Raw genomic sequence first — 16,249 nt, 5'->3', positions numbered from 1 at the left:
CTGTGGCCCCTAGGATTGAACAGATGGGAGGCTTTATGTGGGGGGGAAACCAATAAAGTGTTCTTGATGTGCACCACTACATTGAAAAGCATACCAAGTAGGGTTATGGCAGACCACATGCAGCACTGGTAGTCAAACTATCATGTTACATAACGTGTTTCATTATAACACCCAGTATTCAGATACAACTTTAATAGATTCAGCCTACATTTTTCATGTCAGGTGACTGCCTCTGGCTAAATTTTCCTTGTAAAGCTCAGCTAGCCTGATATAGTTATTTGTGAGAATAAGGTTAAGGAAGGGACGGGTTTTGCTGGTATATATATATATATATATATATATATATATATATATATATCTGCTTTAAGATTACAGCAGCTTCAGATGGGCATTATCAAGTCCTGGCTGCAGACCAGTCAGTCTGAGAGGAATCAATGATTTATTTATTTATTTTTGAGAGAGACATAAAGAACTGGTTTTTCCATAAGGTTATCTTAATGGTCATTTTAAAGTTGGAGAATGGAGGGGCACTGAAAATAGCTGACATAGGGAAACTATTGGCTGTTGCAGCTTTTGAGCCAGCTGAAATCTGGTCATATTAAACAGCAAGACAAACATGAACATAGGATAAAAGCAGCTAATTAATTGCCCAGAAGGAATATTAAAACAGAAAGCCAGGCTTGCAAATAATGTATGCTGGTGGCAAAGCCCTAATTAGGCTAGCACAAGCCATGCTGCCCACACTGAATTGTGTCCCTCCCTCTTTAGGAATTATCACCCACAAGAAGGTGTCAACATTTCCATGAAGCTCTATTTCTAAATTACCCTTAATTCCTTGCATGCTGCTCATGGTCATGACCACCTTCTCATTTGCAGATCCAAAAACATAACAAAATAAGGAACAAGGAATGAATATAATATAAACTATATTGAAGCTAATGAACTCATTTGAACATGATAATATAAATAAATAATATTCTATATATCGATATCTATATATATATCTAATTTGTACACTGCCCCAAACTTTAGTCTCTGGGCGATTAACAATAGCATAAAGCGAGTTAAAAACATATACAAAAAACTTAAAACAATTTAACAATTTAAAAATAAACCAGAGATTAAAACCTAAAAAATTTAGGAAGCTGAGAAAGCTTGTAAAATACAAACACTTTGTATTTGTATAAGGAAGAATGCTAACAAAACTTAAAATGCACAGAACAACAATGAATCAAATGGGAGAACAGTATAGTTCATAATGAATGTGAAAGGTACAAACATAACTGGATGTAAAGACAACAGCATCCCAGTGATAATTCTTTTCTCAAGTATTCTTAACAGTTCATATGTTCTCCTATAAATGCCCATAAGATCTTTATTGGAATTTCAAACCTTCAGTGTTGTACAATCTTATTTATAGGGGGCCATAGGTCTCCTCCTATGATGCAACACACTCTATAAAATATACACACACTCATATATATCAAATTAGTAACATCATAATGATCTTCTCACATTAGAACAGATGAATTTTTCATGCTTAACACAAAATTGTTCATACTGATAAACCTAAGAAGTATTACTGAGTGTCCCTGAATGGCTAATGCTAAGTAATATGATTCACCTGTCTACAACCCAGTGATTAGAAAACATCTTGTAACCAAGTGGCAACTTCAATCAAAGTTGCATAAGACAAAATACTATTATAAAATAGTTGAATCTAGGAAACGTTATTCCGCCTAAAGATAACTCATTGTACTATTACCAATAATAAATCTCTGCACAATGCATATCACCATAACAACTCATCTAGACTGTTTATCTACCGACCTACAGTACCTACCTACACACCCTTCAATATCCCACTTGTGTGATACTCATAATAAGGATGTGCACGGAACCAGTTCGGAGGCCCTTAATACACCTCCGAACCGGTTCGAATGACCAGTGGTGCCAGCGGTTTGAAGGCAGGGGATGACTTTAAAGGCAGGGGAGGTTACACTTACCCCTTCCTCCACTTTCCCCCCACCAGCACTCTGCTGGTAAAGGGACTGTCGGGGCAGCAGAGTACCTCCCTGCCACCCCGTTGCCTCCTTGGTCCCTATGTCACTGGAAGTAACCAATGTGCCTCTGCATGCTGGCGCATGTTGCGCTTGCAAGCATGCATGTCAGGTGTGACATGTGTGCATCGATGCATGAAAGTGCATCAGGTACTTCTGGTGATATGCGGACTGAAGAGGCAGCGGGGCAGCACCCCGACGGTCTCTTTGTCAATGGAGCACTGGCAGGGGAAAAGCAGAGGAAGGGATAAGTGCACCCTCCCCCATCCTTAAAGTCACCCCCCGCCTTCGAACTTCTTCTGCCCAGTTCTGTGCACATCCCTGACTCAAAGAATGTTTACAGTATCTCAACAGAGTCTTCAGCAACCTAGCTCTTCAAAGGATACTGAGCAACTTGCATTCAGCTAGGCCTATTTATACCAGGTGTGTGAAAACTGTTATTCAGATTTAAAATTCTTAAACTGATCAAGGCCTTTATGTGTTAATCACAAAAACAGTTTCTCAATGGTATGTACAATGGATCCCCTGTAAATAGGAGGATAAATCTAATTGTTCATTAAGACCCATAGGGGAAGTTATCCAGAAGGCTTCCTTTGACATAATTTAGGTATCCAGTTCACATCCAGAAGGCTTCCTTTGACATAATTTAGGAATCAAATTCTCACCCTTTCTTGTGTTAATTGTCAGTTTTTCTATAGCAAAAAATTGGAATGACTCTGCTAAATGTCTATACTTGACAAAATGAGCAGTAAGGGGAGCCTCCGTATTCATAGTTCTAATTTTGCTTGTGTGATCTATAATGCGGATCCTTAAAGGCCTGCTGGTCTGACCTACATAAAAAAGGCCACAGGGACAAACAATGGCACAGGGACAAAAAAATGACATCAGTGGATTGGCAAGTAGTGAAAGTTTTTAATCTGCTTTTCTTATCATCAGCTGGATTAGTGAATTCTTTTATTTGTAAAGATTCACGACAGCATGTGCAATGTCCACATTTCCAGTGTGCCTTCAAATCAGCAGTATTGATTTGAGTCCTACGTATATTTGAATGAATCAACTGATCTTTTAAGCTGTATTTATGATGATATCCAACACACGGAGGAAGAGTGCATCCAGATAGATCTTTAATTAAATGCTAGTGTTTGAAAATAATATGTCTAATAGTCCAGACCTTGGAGCTAAATTCAACAGACCAATGTAGTCTCTCTCTTTGAATCATCCTTATTATGGTTTTCAAAGTGTTTAGACCTGGTAACTTCATCAGATCGTTTCTTTGCCACCTCTATGACCTGCTGGGGATAGCCTCTTGATGTCAGTGCAGATGGAGATGCAGCTCTTTGTTGATCAAATATTTTTGGAGATGTACAATTCCTTTTCAACCTCAAAAATTGTCCATATGGTATATTGTCTTTAATGCTTCTTGGAATCAAACGATCATAATGCAAAACTGAATTCCTATCAGTTTCAATCTGTGACTCCTGAGGATGTGGACAAGCTGCTTGGGGCGGTGCGGCCTACCACCTGTTCTCTGGATCCTTGCCCAACTTGGCTGCTTCTATCTAGCAGGTGATTGTTGGAGGTGGCCTAGTTAACATCATAAATGGTAGGGTGCCCCTCTGTCTGAAGGAGGTAATGGTTAGACCACTTTTAAAGAAGCCTACTCTGGACCCCATAGCGATGGATATTTATAGGCCAATCTCCAATCTCCCTTGGTTGGGCAAGGTGATTGAGAAGGTGGTGGCCAACAAGCTCCAGGCAGTCTTGGAGGAAACGGATTATCTAGAACCATTTCAAACTGGCTTTAGAGCTGGCTGTGGGGTTGAGACAGCCTTGGTCAGCCTGATAGATGACCTTTACCGGGGAATCGACAGAGGGAGGGTGACTCTGCTGATTCTTCTGGATCTCTCGGCGGCATTCGATACTATCGACCATGGTATCCTTGTGGATCGCCTAGGAGAGTTAGGAATAGGGGGCACTGCCTTGCCGTGGTTCCATTCCTATCTCTCGGGTAGATTCCAGATGGTGGAGCTTGGTGACAGTTGCTCCTCAAAATGGGAGCTGTTATATGGAGTTCCTCAGGGCTCCATTCTGTCACCAATGCTTTTTAACATCTACATGAAACCGCTGGGTAAGGTCATCAGGAGGTTTGGTGCTGGGTGTTATCACTATGCTGATGACACCCAAATCTACTTCTCCTTTTCATCTTCAGGAAATGGCACTCATTCTCTAAATGCCTGCCTACAGGCAGTAATGGGCTGGATGAGGGAGAACAAATTGAAGCTGAATCCAAGCAAGACGGAGGTGCTCATTGTGGGGGCTCAGAATCTGAGGGGTGAGTTAGATCTTCCTTTGCTGGATGGGGTTACACTCCCCCAGAAGGAGCAGGTGTGCAGCTTTGGAGTACTCCTGGACCCAGGCCTCACCCTGGTATCTCAGGTGGAGGCCATGGCCAGGAGTGCTTTCTACCAGCTTTGGCTGATTCGACTGAATCTCCAGGCTTGACTATTGCCAGCAGAAATTTCTCCCTGCAGAAATCCGTAATCTTAATTCCTTACTATTCCTTCAAGAGAGCCTTAAAAACCCATCTGTTTGGCCTGGCCTTTCAGGGTTTTTAATTAGTTTTAATGCTAACCTGATTTTCAGGGTTTTAATTATGATAGTTTAATTGTTTTTTTAAGAAGTTTTAAAATTGGTGTTAATATTTATATCTCTGTTTTAATTGTTATTGGTTTTAATGGTTTCTGTTTTTAATTGTAAACCACCCTGAGCCTTTTTGGAAGGGCAGTATAAAAATCAAATAAATAAATAATACATATCTGTAGGTTTGTGATAACCTTTATTCATAATTTTGCCAGACTGTTTGTATATCCATACGTCTAAAAAGGATATCTGCTGTGCATCCATTTGACTGAAAAATTTGATATGCTCATAGATGGTATTAATCCAATCAAAAAATGATTGAAATGGATGATCTGATTTGGAAATGATGAAATTATCATCAATAAAATGACCATAATATAAAAATATTTATAGTATGGATTTGCATCTCCATTTAAGATTACCCCTGTTATTTTTTTATTTGATTTCTATACCCCCCCTTCCAAAAATGGCTCAAGGCAGTTTACACAGAGAAATAACAAATAAACAAGATGGATCCCTGTCCCCAAAGGGCTCACAATCTAAAAATAAACATCAGATAGACACCAGCAACAGTCACTGGAGGTACTGTGCTGGGGGTGGATAGGGCCAGTTACGCTCCTCCTGCTAAATAAAGAGAATCGCCATGTTAAAAGGTGCCTCTTTGCCAAGTTAAGCAGGGGTTAACATATCTGTTTCCAGATATGTCATGTATAAGTTGGCAATACTAGGAACTGCAGGGCTCCCCATAGCTACCCCTTTAACCTGCAAATAGTATGTGTCCTCAAATCAGAAGTAGTTTTTTTCCTAACATTATGTCTAATAAGTCCAATAAAAAATAAGTCGGGGGATGTAATGTGACTCTAGAGTTTAGGACTGCTTTTTATCACAGATCTAATTCCTTCATGTGGAACAGAGGTATAAAGGCAACTGACATCCAACACCAGTTTTAAAAGAACTACACTGGCTGCCGATATGTTTCCGGGTGAAATACAAAGTGCTGGTTAATATCTATAAAGCCCTTAATAGCTTGGGTCCAGGCTATTTAAGAGAGCACCTCCTTTATCATAAATCCTGCTGCCTGTTATGATCTTCTGGAGAGGCCCGGTTATGGTTGCCACCAGCTTGTTTGGTGGTGACCCAGGACCATACTTTCTCGGTGGCTGCCCTAGGGCTTTGGAATATGCTTCCTGCTGAAATAAGAGCATCTCCTCTGTTTGTTTTCAGAAAGACCCTCAAGACTCTCCTGTTTTCACAGGCTTTTAATTAGAATTAATTTTAATGGTTTTAATATTTTGTTTTAAAACTGTTTTATGCTGTCGTTTTTATTGTTTTTGTGTATTTTAATCTGTGACTTTTAAATGTTTTAAATGTTGTACACTGTCTAGAGATGTACATATCAGGTGGTATAAAAATACAATTAAATAATTAAATACATACATACAATGTCTTCCAATCCTTGGATCTTCTCTAATATAGTGACAAAATGCTGAGTGTCCCTAATATACAATTGACTGGTCTCTATAAAAGGCTGCAAAAAAGATTGCAAATATTGGGCTAGTGGCTCCAATATGGAACCAGTGCCCGAGACAATAGGTTTTCCTGGTGGGAGAAAGCCTTCCTTATCTATTTTGGTTACGTTTATTGGATCTGCTAGATCGTGTTTTGTATTCCTTATTTCAGATCCTTTACCCTTTTTGTTTTGTACCTTCTCGCTTGGGCATGGCTAATCAAAGCTGATTTAAGCTACAGGAAAAGGCCTTAAAATTGATTTTGTTTTCAGCCTATATGGATGCATACAGAAAGCCACTCTAATGAGAACCTTCAAAGCAAAGGGCAATCCTCAAAATGTAGCAAAGGACAATCCTCAAAATTAGTGAGATATGCAGTACATACAAAGTTCAAATGGGAAGGCGTCATCATTTAAAAATAGAAAACAAACAAATGGCTGATGCTCCTTACAATAAGAGAAATGGAGAGAATGAATGGTGCCTTGCCAAGAATACTCGATTCTAAGCCAGACCCTTTATGTCTTCATTGCAACAGCCAGTGAGGATTTCCATCGACGCTATTAATAGGCCTGTGCTAAGCTTTGGGCAAAGGCAAATTCTCTACACAGCCTCCCTGGCTCGGTGCAGAGGGAACCATTCCCACCATGCATTGCTGTGCATTGCTCAGCACCAGTGAGGCTTCTTTAAGGGAAACAGAGCCCTCTTGAGCCCCAGGACCATAGAAGGCATGCCGCAAGTGTAGGGAACTGTAGTCCTTCCCAGCACTTTCCCCATGCTCTGTGCACACCTGATCCACTGCTCCATGCACACCTTCCAAGAAGCCACAGGAGACTGACAAGGGTCCATTTCTCTTAAGGTGCCCTATCCTCTGGCTCTGGGGGAAAGCACAGTACTGTACTGTGTGCAGGCCAGCATAACAGGAAATGGCTCCTACATTGAAGGTCTTTTTTTTTTTTTTACCCAAACGGCTCATGCTTGAAAAATAGTAAATCACTATCTTGTGCTATTTATGTCTCCCAATAGCATGCAACATTCTTGCAAGACGTATGCTTGCTTTTCTGACAGGACAGTGGGAGATCCATGAACGGATCTCTTCTGTTTGTTTTTTAAAGGCTGCATGTAATTTTTGGGGCCCATCCATGTTTTTATTTATTTAAAGATTTATATCCTGCCCCTCCAGTACAATACTGCTCAGGATGGCTTACAAGAGTAATAAAGCAATAAGATAATACAAATAACACCATGTAAAATTTTTAAAAGTTAGCTAAAAACAGGACCCCCCTGCCATCTTCCAGATCATTTTGCACACTTGCACACTCACTCGTTCACCCACCCAGCAGCTATTTGCCCTGCAGGCAAAACATACACTTACATGTGTGGGTACCTCTATGTTTTGCCCTGTGGAGCAAACAGTAGCTCCAGAGACATGACTCAGAATGAGAATATGGCACAGGATCAAGCCACTCCCCCTGCGCCATGGCTCCTAAACAAATCAGAGGCCTCAGCAGCTGTGTTTAGTCTTTTAAAATCCTGCAGGAAACCCAGCCAGGTGTCAGGATTCAGACCTTGATGAGGTCTTGGAGGAAGAAGCCCCAGCTGAGCCCCCATCTCTGATAAAAGTTCCCAGGATTCAACAGACCTTAGCTACAGATCACCTTGTCCTATAGCTACTGCTTCAGAGGAGACCAGGAACTCTGAGGACTCAGTACCTCTCAGTGGGGCCCCTGTCTCATCTCCAGGACCCTCTTCATTACCCCTAGGACCCCAAAAACAGAGGTGATGCTGAAACAGGGTCAAGCTCTAGCAGAGGAGGTGAAGGGCTTGCCTGGTAGCTCAAGGTCTCTTTTCTCAAGTACTTACTCAGGAGGAGGGAGTGGCCAGTTCAGGTACCTACCTCAAACCAGGACTGATCTGTGCTCCAGGAAGGGGTGCACTCTGACCTTAGTCAATTGACCTTTGACTAACAGCCCCATATAGAGCTTCTCAAAGAACCAGCTCTGGCTCCAGTCCTCACCTGGTTCTTGCTCCTTGCATCACCTGCTTTTCAGCCCTGAGTCTCAACTTGGGTTTTGATCTCAAGTTCTGATGTGGCCTAACAAAGACTCCTTTGCTTTGCTAGACCTGGACACAGACACCAGGGATCTCCTGTCCTTTCTAGCTTGGTCCCGAAAACACAGCAGTAGCCATAGCACAGAGGTTCAAAGGCACTAACGCTGCAGCAGTTGGGTATGCCAAATCCTTGATACAGTTCTTTCTGAAAAGGATTCTTTCAGATCCCTTCTTGACCCTTGCACATTTTTTGGACACGCATAGTTCTTTCTTTCACAACAGTGGGCATAACTTTTTTTAATAATAGTAATCATGCACAATGATACATATGCCCCCATATACAGATATTGGCTGGCATCCTGAGCAACATTGTTAATGTTTTAATGACATGTGCATGAATGCTTTTGCACAAATGCACAACATTGTGCAGCTTTGCACTGGACAACCATTGGTAATAATGCCCATCCACTGCACAACTGAGTTTGTGCAATTTTCGCATTAGTGGACGAGCACTCTTGCACAACTGTGCACATGTTTCATTAAAATACAAATGGAATGTCACACAGGATATCAGCCACTGCATTAGTAAGTTTTCAAGATCTGCCTGGTAGGCGAGGAGAGCTGGTCTTGTGGTAGCAAGCATGACTTGTCCCCATAGCTAAGCAGGGTCTGCCCTGATTGCATATGAATGGGAGACTTGATGTGTGAGCACTGCAAGATATTCCCCTCAGGGGATGAAGCCGCTCTGGGAAGAGCAGAAGGTTTCAAGTTCCCTCCCTGGCTTCTCCAAGATAGGACAAGATTTTTTTTAATAGGACAAGATTTTTTTAATTGAACCAACAAACTACCAAAGCATACAGTACGTTGCCAAAGCACAATTATATACAAAGTGGTTGTTTGTGCATGATATATCTACAAAGATTTACACACAAGGATTTGGAAACCCACAAGGTTATGAAGTATATGCAGGTAGTACTGTTACTCGGGGGTGGGGGATTACAAGGCACATCAGATAATCGGGGGGGGGGGTTACGTCCGACGTCCATTTCCACAATTTGTCCCATTGCTTTTTAGAAGAGATACTTGTCTTTTTGCACATAACCATACAAACTTTTCCAGAAGAGATTCACTGTCTCATCCACATGAACCTCAGTCGCATCTTCCCTCCCTATTCCTATGCACGAGCATTGCATAAATGACATACAAGTTTACTAACCTGATTATGAGGAGGGGAACGTTCCAATTCCCTAGTATGAGGGCACCGGTTCTGTCCTGTTTCCTTGAAGGTTTCTTTCTGGGACCTTGAAAGGAGGTTCTATCGCTCAAACCTGAGGTTAGTTCTTCCCAAGTCTGTTTTTCCAAATCCGGCCACTCGAACAGCTTGCTTACTCCCTGCCACACTCTTTTGGCTGCCACACACTCTTTTAAGAAATGTGAGTGGGTTTCCCTGAATGTTTTGCCTAGCTCACTAGCTTTCTGTTTGCAGGTGATTTTAGGGCACTCTTGCTGGTCCTCTGGGAGCCATGGCTTAGCCGCATTAAGTGGTAGTACTTGATGGTATAAGCGCCACCTTGTTTCCCATAAATGGAAAGGGACTTTTTTCTCCTTAAAGAGAGCGGTAGGGTGATCAGGTTGCAACAAGTACTGTGAAGTGCGGTGTTTGTAGTGTTTACGTTCTAAATCAGGTTTTAAGAAACCCACTTCTAGAATCTCTCCATAAATTGTTTTCCTTAGCTGCTTAATTGAGGAGGATCCTTTAAATAGATCCGGTTCAACCTTCCATTTTTTAAGTGTGAATAACAAATCTCTCAAGTAGTCTGGGTGTTCTCTTTTTAATACTTGTGTGATATTGCCATTGAAAGATCCTTTCCCCACCAAGATAGGGCTGAGAGAGATTCTTGCCTGCAACCTTGGAGAAGCTGCTGTCAGTCTGTGAAGACAATACTGAGCAAGATAGACCAATGGTCTGACTCAGTATATGGCAGTTTCCTATGTTTCCTATGATTGCGTGGCATTTGGCAACACAGCTTCATTCTTACATAGGATGATGCATACAAGAACGTGTTGATAATATTGTTGGAAACAAAATCAGCACTGATTTATTTTGTCAGACCTACTAATCTGTCATTCCATATGGGATTTAGCATTAGGCCATTAAACTTTCTTTCAAAGTCATCTATTTTCTTTATGTGCCACTGACATTAGGGCAGGATAACAACAGACATCTGTTTATGGCTGAAGACAACAGCTTTCTGTGGACAAAAGTGATTAAAGGATAAGCACTTCCAACACAACTAATCTAAGAAAGCCTATATTAATGAACATAAATGCCTCCTGAGCTTTGATTTTGCTCTTCCACTATGGACATGCTCAAGCCTGTGATGACATTTGGCTTTAGCCAGTTAGTACATAAGCAATACATAAGTGCTTCGTGTTGTTCCAGATGCCTTGGCTTCAATCAATATAAACAGTGATTGCGAGCACCTGTCAGACATCCCTATTCATGTCTGATGCCATCTGGTAAGTCTATCCATGGCTTTGTTAAATCAACTTGGGGATTGTGCGGAATGTTCACCACTGTGATTTTGGAAAGCAACAGAGCGGAACATGGATCTTCCAGCTGGCCTGAAGAAAATCAGTGAATAATGTATCTAATGTCTGCATTACACCGAGCTTGACTCCTCACTCTTACTGGCATTTTCATTCTACCTGAAGAGTGCTTTGCTTTTTAAGGGCTGCTTCATCACTTTTGTACCACACTACATTTTTAGCCTATTTTCCAGTAGGCTTACAAGATCACCCGGCTTTCTGCGTCTGTGTCCATGTGTCCCACATTATCAACTTCGGAATGCCTGGACCAGTATATGAACCAAATCAGATACAGTTGTAGGGACACATAGGGACACCTCAACAGCATAGTTTGTGTTGATGTCATCCACCCCAATCCAAGATGGTGGACGTGTGAACTTTTGAGGCACAAGTGCACTAACCTGAGGACTGTCCAACCAATTTGAACCAAATTTGGTACAGTTGTAGTGAGTGACACAGAGAGACACCTCAATGGTGTAGTTTGCAATGATGTCATCCTCCCTGATCCAAGATGGTAGATGCATGAACATTTGAGGCGCAAGAGATCTAACTTGTGGACCTTGATTTGAACCAAATTTAGTCCAGTTGTAGAGGCAGTGAAAGGAAAGTAGGCTAATTAGTTCTTACTAGAACAACTTGTTAGTCATTTCAAATCAGGGCAGACTTCAGAACTTGAAGACACGGATTGCACAGAAGCAACAAGATGTCCTCCTCAAGGTTATAGGTATCCAGAGGCAAACTCTGCTTAATTCCTTTAAAAGGAAAATCCACTTCTTTTGTTTTATATAGATTTTGGTGTTCAGGTGATAAGACTACCTGCATTTCTAATACCCTACAAGTGTAAAGTACTGAGATCCCATGCCTCAGAATAGAGATACAGATTCATAACAGGGTAGTCGTCATAATATTGAGCATTTATATAGTGCTTTTGAGTGTTCAAAATGCTTCACAAACATTATCTCAACAAACCTGTGAATGATCCATAATATTATGATCCATAATATTTTTTTAATTTATGTATTAGGCGGAAATAGGTTGAAAGTTGAGAAAAAGCCTCCCCTAAGGCCACTTCGTGAATTTATGATAGGAGGTCTGATTAAAACTGGATACCTCCTGCTTCACAGCTGAATCATGAACCCACCACGCTATAATCACTTTGGTGGAAGTGCCCTTTTTCTGTTTGTAAAAGTAAAATGGGAAGGATGGCTCCCCATAACCAGGTCAAAGGAATGGACACACATTGCAAGGTGCTGAATCTGAATAATTTGTAGATGCAACTTTGACTTGCCGTATTATTAAACTGTTATGCAGACAAGAGACCTTGCTTATAATACAGAATACAGTCTTTGGTGAAGCGAATTCACCAGGGATCATTGCACTCTCTTATGCAATGATCTCTTAAACAGGGATAATTCTGAAGTTGCCAGTGATCCCAGTTCATAAATGTGACTCAGTGGTTTGTTTTGGGGCAACCATTTCCAATATTTCTGGCAATGGAACAGCTGGAACTCAAAGAGAGACAAGGGGAACCCTTATAACTGACAGCTCTTTGAAGATCTGACTAACATTGGTTGCCTCATAAACAAACTCAGTGTTTCATCTATATATTTAATTCTCTAAGGCATACCTGTGGCTAATCCCATGTGTGGCAGCTCTAGCGAGAGTTTGGAGAGCTGCCGCATAGGCTAACCATGGATCAGGTGGGAGAGGGGGAAAATGGCGGTGGCTGAAGAAAACTGTGGCAGCCGGCCCATGGCAAAACAAGCAGAAGGACCAAGTGGCAGCAGGCCATGCGCTATGCAGGTGGGCAAAACGGCAGGGGACGGGTGGGAGGACGGGCAGGCAAAATGGTGGTGACGGCAGCTGGGGAAGAAGGTGGTGATGGTGGCTGGCCGGCGGGCAGGCCAGCAAGCAGGGGAAGCCGAGTGGGTGGGCGGGGGGTGGGAGAGAAAACAACAGTGACGGGGGAACGGCGGCAGGTGGGGGGAAGTGTCAGTGGTGTAAGCAGCTAAAGGCACAGATGCTCTGCACCCGACCCAGCTAGTTGTTTTTAATTCAGCTGCATGCAATTTCTGCTCCTGAGAAGGAGTGATCTCTTCTATTTCATTTTAATTTTATGTCTTTCTGATGATGCCTGAGGGAAGAAGCTATGATGTGTTCTTAAAATGTGTTCATACACTTCCAGAGGGATTTACAGAAAGAGATGTGACAACACTACACCATGTCTAGTCAGAGTAGAACTGAAAGGAAAGAAATAAAAATTAAGTTTAATAAAACTCAGATGTTGCACATGGACTTAGCTAAAGTTCAATTCTATCTTAATATGCCATCAAATTGCACTGCTACCAATAACTCATACAAAGTATATATATGAAAATAGGGAGCCTTATACTGAGTCAGACCATTGTCCATCTTGCTCAGTATCATCTACACCAGGAGTTCCCAACCTCTGATACTCCAGATGTTGCTGAACTACAACTCCCATCAGCCCCAGCTGCAGTTTATTGTTGCTGCAGTTTATTGTGATGATGGGAGCTGTAGCTCAGCAACATGCGGAGTACCACAAGTTGGGAACCCCTGGGCGTTTTCCAGATTACACATGACAACAGGAATAAAATGCTTCGGCTTGGCAGGATCGTATTGAAAACGTTCCCGCATCACTGATGCACCTAGGCAATTTTGGAGCCTGGACCTAAAGGCCTTTGGAGGGCCTGTCTCCCATGAGGCTCCCCCACCCCGTGAGCCACCACCCCCTGCTGCAAAATAAGCTGCAATGCACTACAGCATTTCTTACACCAGAACATGTTTACACCAGGACAATTTGCATGGACAATTCTGTCAGTTAAATTAGCTGGTTCACTTTTTACACCAGAATATGATCAGAGAAAGCTGGAAACATTCTCATTCTCTCCCCCTGCTCTCTCTCTCTCGCTCTCTCTCATATATTTAGAGGAGATTCTGAATGAGTATTTCCCACAGACCTGCATGATGGGCAATCCTGCTGGCCACTCTCCCCTCTTTCTCCCACTATACAATCCTGATTGGGCAGATCCAAGCTGCCCCTCAGTAAATACTATTTTAAATTGCAATGAGGCAGCAGCTTGGGAATCTAGTTGCTCATGCAAATAAATCAGTAAGGTTGTACCCATAGGGCGGTGGGGCACATTCATACAGCCCCTTCACCATGATCACAGTTTGGCCCAGATATGCTCACCACAGCCACTATGGTTGTGCCTATAAACAAACTGTGAAATGGAGCCAATTTACACACAAAATATAAAGGTTTTATATTAAGTTAGCTGTCACGGGTTCCTCCACAAAGAACCCTGGGCACTGAAGGTGAGTGTGGACAACTCTGTGTTAGAGAGCCCAAGCTCCTCCTCACAGAGCTACAACTCCCAGCATTACTTGGGGAGAGCAAATAACTGTTTAAGCCCCTTTAAGTCTGTAGTGTAGTGTTGATATGCCCTCGAATTTAAGCACTGGCTGCAGCGAGAGACATCTAAAGAGGTCTCAGATCTCGGGGGGGGGGGAGGGAGTTCACCGTGTTCCTTCCGTTTCCCCACCAAGCTCTGGTTGACAGGGAAAACAGAGGAAATTACTCTCCCCCTCTTTATCCCCCTCCCCTCCACCTTCTTTCCCCTCCAAACCAGGGATAGGTATGTGCAAACTGGCTCGACATTGAGCCAGTTCGACGTAGAACCGGTTCAGTTCGATGGTCCGGGGTCGAACCGAACCACCCCCTGTTCGGTCTGACCCTGGAATGAACACCCCCAAAATATTTGCGGGGTTCGCTAACGGGCCACGCAGAGGCCAATCACACAGGTGTTCAGCCTCTAAGATGGCTGCCAGGTCACCGGGAGAAAGCCGAAAAGTGGCCAAACCGGCTGGAGCAGGACATAAGTAAAGCCAGTGGGGGAGGGGGAACCTTCATGGACACCCCCCGCCCCGCCTCCAGCAACTCCCCGGAAGGGGGTAAGGTGACAATTTTTTTTTTTAAAAAAAAAAACACCACTGTGAAATGTTAGCGAACCCCCCCCCCCAATCATTTGGGGGGTGTTCGGTCTGGGGTCGGATTGAACTGGCCCGATCAGGTTCGAGTCCAGTCTGGACTCGAACTGAACCGGCCCAGCTGGTTGCACATCCCTAACCAGGGATGATCTTCCTGGGGTTGAGCAGACTCAGTCAGCTACTTGCATCAGGATCTGAGCGGGTCCTGCACCCCACCATTCAGAAAAGCAGGAAGGAAGTTGTATAAATGAGACCAAGCAAAATATTATTTGCCTGATCCCTCGCCTCTCTCTCTCTCCTTTGTACTCTCTCCCTCAGCATAACTGAGCGCTTGGAAGGCATCCACCCACTCACCCCCATTCCTACTTCCCTCATGCTTTTGGTTCTTCAGGTCTTTTGCAGAGTTCAGCAAATACAGAGCAGACACACACTCACACATAAAACAAAAACACACACAGAGAGACCCAGTCTCCATGAAGATGCTCTCCATTCTCTATGCGCACACGAAACTCTTCCCCCTTTGCCTTCTCTTTCTTGAAGAAACTGTAACCCAAGCTCTCAGAGAGCACCTGGCGACAGCCTCAACTTCAAACTGCAGCCCTGCTCCGCGCTTTGCAGCATGCTACGCTCCCTCCTTTGTGTGCTGCCTACCTGCCTGGCTCATACAATGCCCACATATGCATGCATCATGTGCTTCTCGGCTCACACTATGCAGCAGCACTGAGGCCCTTGCCTGCTTAGCCCAGCGGCCGATAAGCAACTTGGGTGTCAGGCTGTTCTGCTCTTTCACTCACTCCTGCTCTCACCGCCACCCCTGCCAGGCTGTGGGGCAGTGGCGGAGCAGGTGCAGAGTGGAGACAGACTTCTACAGAGGCCGCCAGGACATTGGGAGGCATTTGCTTTCCAAGATGCCAGGCAGGAGACTCTCCCAGCCCTACCTGGAATGCCAGGGAATGAGCCTGAGATGTTCTGCGTGCAAGCAGGCAGATGGTCTTCCACTAAGCCATGGCCCCATCCCCCAAGGAGAATATCTTCCAGTGCTCATAATATGTAGTCACCCATCCAAATGCAAACCAAGGCAGATTCTGTTTAGCAAAGGGGCAATTCATGCTCACCACCACAAGACCAAATTTCCTCCTCGAATTAGGTACTGCACCCAATTGGAGGATTTTTCTGCAAAATCAAAGCACAGAGTGAAAAGAGTGAGGAAGGGGGCTTGTTTGAACCTTCCCTAACAATCTTTCCGTCAGCTAAATGATCAGTCTTGTGGACAGAGAACTATCAGGCTGCAAGAGAGGTTAGTTCACAGAGACACTCAGACATGAAGCTCATTGCTTGGCCTTAGGAAAGTCACTATTTTCCAGCATAACTTACCTCACAGAGTTGTTCTGT

The 16,249-nt window shown here is 43.3% G+C and overlaps 1 protein-coding gene across 3 annotated transcripts in view; it reads right to left on the bottom strand.

The window, feature by feature from the left end:
• The window catches only part of GRIP2 (glutamate receptor interacting protein 2), a 656,014-nt gene that overhangs the window by 351,753 nt on the left and 288,012 nt on the right, over positions 1-16,249 (bottom strand). Inside the window, exon 1 of one of the 3 annotated variants that reach the window (XM_053290767.1) lies at positions 7,581-7,634. The exons of the other annotated variants lie outside the window; for them this stretch is intronic. The gene's annotated coding sequence lies outside the window, so the exon portion shown is untranslated. Of the gene's footprint in view, positions 1-7,580; positions 7,635-16,249 lie in introns of those variants that run through there. 3 annotated transcript variants of the gene reach the window in all.

Source organism: Hemicordylus capensis, chromosome 2 (assembly GCF_027244095.1).
Source record: "Hemicordylus capensis ecotype Gifberg chromosome 2, rHemCap1.1.pri, whole genome shotgun sequence".
In the NCBI taxonomy this organism is placed as follows: Eukaryota; Metazoa; Chordata; class Lepidosauria; order Squamata; family Cordylidae; genus Hemicordylus; species Hemicordylus capensis.
Note: the sequence above shows the minus strand (reverse complement) of the source record. Positions and strands in the feature narration are given on the sequence as shown.